Source organism: Sturnus vulgaris, chromosome 2 (assembly GCF_052056855.1).
Source record: "Sturnus vulgaris isolate bStuVul1 chromosome 2, bStuVul1.hap1, whole genome shotgun sequence".
NCBI lineage: Eukaryota > Metazoa > Chordata > Aves > Passeriformes > Sturnidae > Sturnus > Sturnus vulgaris.
This window is the reverse complement of record NC_142244.1, coordinates 110,706,709-110,711,933: the sequence shown is the minus strand read 5'-3', so window position 1 is coordinate 110,711,933 and position 5,225 is coordinate 110,706,709.

Below are 5,225 nucleotides of genomic sequence, written 5' to 3'. Positions count from 1 at the left end.
CCTGGAGAGGGGGACTCCACCAGCGATTTCCCACTCTAGAAACCGTCTCTAAAGATGTGGAAGAGGGACGGCCTCGTCTCCCGTGCCCGTCTCGCCCGGTGGGTGGCTCAGCAGCCCCGCGGTGCCACCCGCTGGCAGCGCCGGCCCCGCGGCGCTCACGGGGGAAGGAGCTGGAATCCTGCTCCATCCGCCCAGACCTTCCCTCCGTACGCACCTGCCCTCGTTTCTCCTTTCCTGCTGCATCCCTGTTCAAAACCACTTTCCTGCTTTGCCCTCTCTCTTTCGGCGCTGGGCTGTCAAATCCCCTTTCTAATTAGTAGCTCCTGATCACAGGCTGGGAAAGGACTTTCAGAGATCATTAGCTCACTTCCTTTCTTCCTAATAGGATCTGCTGGAGCTATATTATTCCTGACACAGGTTTGCATCCTCATTCCACAATCAGAAATAAAGGAGGTGCCTTCCAGCCTGCTAGAGCCGTGCTGTGGTAGATCATGCCCACGGTATCAGTATAACCCCACACCCACAGAAGTGTTCCAGCATCCCCCTTTGTGCCCAGGAATAGCCCCGAGGTGTTCACACACCAGGTGTTCAGTGCCCAAACCCTGTAATACAGGGTAACATTACAGGTCTTTACAATGCTGCAGTTTGTCTTGTGAAATGCAAAGGAGGGCTGTGAAAATTCTTTTGCAGATTTTTCTCCCCCCAATCCTCAATGTAGAAGTGTGGGGGTGACCCAGCTCTGTCAGCAGATGACTGTCTACAACCAGACACCTGACAGTCACAGCCTTGGTTTTATGTTTATGTTCAGTAATATCAATAGAGCAAACACTGAAGAATGATGTCATGTTTAATCGACCTGTCTAACCAAGACAACACGACACAATACATTATGGCACCAAGGAAGAGGCTTTTGCTTTAAAATTATCCTTCAGCTAGATTACTAAAAGGGAGTTCATCCCTGTGCCAAGATTCAGCACGAAGCCTATATGCTGCTAAATCATACCTAAATTGCCTCTTATTATAGAATTACACTGCTCCAGCCACACAATTGCTGGATTTATATGCTTCCCTTCAGTCATTTGTCTTGATAAAGCTTTTTTACTTCTGGATTTTTCCTGATAACTTGAACACTTGCCTGAGACTATCTCACAAACCCCTATCTGGCTTAAGTTACACTCGAGAAATTTGGAAGCATCCATTCATCTCTTTGGGAAACTCAATGAAGACACAAGTGTCACATAATTTGGGTTTTGAACTGGGATTAATCTCTTCCAGGTCAAATTACCACTGGATGAGTAGTTATTAAAGCCTCCTGCTGCAAAACTGTTTACAGCAGTTCATTTGAATGCACAAGCCCCTTCTTCCTGGCACCCATTTTTAGCACTTCCAGAGAAATCACTACGAAAAAAAATTTCAATGAATGGGTTAGAAAAAGGACTAGAATTTCCACAATATTATTGATTCATTTACTTTCTTGTATTTATGACTTCTTAAGTTTGGATAATTTAATTATATTCTGCTATTTTCACTGCTCAGGCTTTCATGAGAGCAGCAATAGGCTGGAGGTACCTCATTTCTTCCTCAGCTGGATTTAGAGATCCTCTCACAGAGTTTTCTGGCAGAGCTCGAGAAGCTGTGTCCACCTCGATCAAAACCAGAGCTGTTGACTGCTAATTACAGCGATTTATTACACTTTCTTTTGCATTAAAGGACACAATGTCATCTCAATGAGAATTTTGCTACCTGGTAAGGAGAGTCTGCCTAATCATACTCCAATCCCGAGTCAGTATTTTTTCTCCCCATACAAAGACACTTCTACACATGATAAAATTGCATTTAGTTTTCTATTACACTAGAACTTCTTTTGAATGAGTGATGCACTTAAGACTGTAAACAATTTGTTGTTTTTAATTTCAGATCTCCCACTAGTAAAACTTCCCTTTCCCTAGTGATTTTTTTTCTTGCTTGAAGAGACAACTGCTCACTTGCTGTTTTGCCCTGCTGGGAATAACAGTGATGTATGGGTTATTAAGATAAGAGCTTAAACACATCAGCCCTTGACTGCTAAAGAACACTATAGGGCAAGTGATTGGTAGTTGATGGCTAATGGATTCCTGCTTGGTGCCCTTAGGGGCTTCCATTACATTTTGGGCCAATGGTAAATTATGGTGAAGAATCAGCTGTCACTGGCATTTGAGTTGTCTGATGAGTTACAGCACTCTGCAGCCTTCCCTGAATTTGCCTTACCATCAATCCTCATGGCACACCACCAGCATCCTTGCTGAGGCCCATATTTCACGGCTAGGCAGAAGTAATTTTTCACTTATTACATCCCTTGCCTGTCCCCACCTGATAACCTGTCTCCTGCAAAGTTTTCCCTTTCCTCTGAATCTGAGGAAGGTTGGTTCATTTCTGATCCACACAGCCAAATCACCATGAACAAGGCTTAGCACAGGCAGCATCCCAGCTTTCTCCAATCAATTATCTTTCTGTAAAGGACAGGTTTTTTTCAGCACATCACCTTATCAGCTGATGAAGAAGAAAAGATCAAAACAGGAACCATCCATCTACCATATGATTTAAAAAGCCACCTGACATATTGCATGGTTCATCGTTTTTCTTCCCTACGCATAAGAAAGGTGGAATTGTGTAAGCAATCTGCACATAAGATGTCAATTGTAACATTTCTGTTCTGACCATTAGCATTGAAATTGTCTATTTGTGCTCAGATGCAGAATCAGACTAATGTGTGTACAATACATATCAGACATAAAATATACATATAATTACATATTTCTCTATTTGTATATACAAATACATATACATATAATTAAGACTGCTGATATTAATAAAACAAAAAAGATATACAATGATTTTTTTAAGCATGATGCTATGTCCTAGATCAGGATGACCTTCACAGTTTCTGCCTCACTGTACCTGGATTCCTTTCTGGGGTTTTCGCTATGCCACTCCAAGAGCATCAGAGGAGAAATCTAGGCTTACCCTAAATGCAACATATTTGTGAGTTGCCACACACATTTCTATAGGTTTGCAGTGATGTTTTAATTTTTTTTCATAAAATATTTCTCTTTCTCCTGTTTGGTATTTTTTCTTCTTTTTGCTTAAAAAATAAGAAGGGTGGAGAAGACCACAATAAACACGATAAAAAAAGTTTAAACCCCTAATTATTGCACGTTTGTAGGGCTCTCTTCCTTTCCTTGTAGCTCCAAAGCTGAAGCTACTTCTTTTAGAAAATTCCATTTCCCTGCTAATATTTTTTAAAACGACACCTGAATGCTTTTGATTTACTGCAATGCCCACCATTATTAAAATATTTTAAATATCAATGAAGTATTGATTCATTCCATGAGTTCAGCTTTTCATTGCCAGGAATCTTTGGCTCCAAAAGAGCAGCCCTACTGAAAAATCTGGCTGAGCATTTCACAGTGCCTTGTTTCCCGATTTCTATTTAAAATGTCCCCCACGAAGCAGCAGAGGGAGGAGGAGATAGCCAGGACACGCATTCTGAAGAATGTAACTGGTGCTGTGAGGGTAGAACCGAAGCAATCACAAGCACCTGTCTCCTGTTTGCTGTCGAGTCCAGCACACAACTTACTCCACTTATAAGAACTGCAAATCCATGCATAAATACAACAAAATGCAGTGCTGGCACCTCGTCTGTAAGGTGCTGTGCTATTGTTTTTGACATTTACTTCTCACTCTAGAAGGCAGATGTGAATTAATCTTCACCTTGACTACCTCTGGCATTCGCTCTCCATTTAAATCTGCTCCCCATCATTTTCCAGAAAGTGTCTGTGGCTGATTAGAGCTCTGTACTGACAGGGCACATTAATCAGATGAAACAAGTAGCTGATGAGAGACATTTCAGAAGTTAAAATATGTAACATTTATCTGCTGTCATTTTGTGTGCTCTGTCAAAATAGGTATTTCAGCAATTTATGAACATGAAGGCACATGCCCTATTTAAGACAGGCTGTTTCTACTTTATTAAATCAATCAGGTCTCATCTTTAGGGCCAAAATGTTACAACTGTGATGTTATTTCAGAAGGAGCTCAGTAAGCAACATCCAACAAATTAGCATCCATCTTCTGCTTAGGTGTATTTTCCTATTAATGCTAGTCTGTTATTAGAAGCCTTTACACACAGATGCATTCACATCTGAATTTCCCACCTGAAAGGCAAAATTTTCATACCTGAATACAGACATTCATCATTTCCATAAAACTTTATTCCAGCAGCAAGAGGTTTTCCTTGTAACTGCATGTAATTAAAAAAAAAAAAAAGAAAAGAGAGAAAAGTCCTTTTTTCCCCAGGATATGAAGTTGTTCATTTAGGGCAGAGATTCAGTAAGCTTTCATATTTTGAACACTTACAGAGTTTTCACAGTTTGAAACACTTACCTTACATTCTTACTCAAATTTTGGGGTGACCCCAAGACCTAACAGTTTTATTATACATTTTTTTCTTGGTCAGTAGGAAATTACATAATCTTTAATACATCTTACTTTTCAAGTCTTCTGTCTCTGGTAAATCAAATTTACCATCTTTGCCATATTACTGGATGTTAATGTTTCTGTGATGATTCCCGAGTGAGTTGAGGCACTCACCATAACCTCATTTTAAAATACAAGATTGTAAGTACTATGATGTCTGGCTTGCAAACATCTGAGTTCAAATTCCTGTTTTCTTTGCTACATAAGGCATTCAAATAGGTAAAAAGGGATAGAAAATGGTTCATTCTTTTAGGTTAGGTACTATCAGCTAAAATGAAGAAAAAATAAAGGAACTACTTATAAATGAAAAAAAATTAAATTAAAATTACAGTTTAGCAGTCCCAAGTATCCACCAATTCTATGTTATAGGGAGTGCATCTCCTACTAGAAGACAGGAGTGTCAATCACCACAAGGACTTCTAAAATCTTTTTGCAATGCTCGTGTAAGTGATGCACACACATTACAACTTGTTGCAATGTATCCATTTAAACCCATATTTTAAAAATTTGTCTATTTATTCTATTCAAATTTAGAAACACTTACATGTATTGTAAAGTTTTTGTGCATTTCTACCCCTCCATAAAAGTCCTCAGCACTGATTTTGCCAGATTCCAGGGTCAGATATAAGTATATGGTAAATCCAGATGAGTGTGAAACAAGTGTGCAGAAAAGAAGAAAGAAGTTAAAATATTCTTTCCAAGCTAACGAT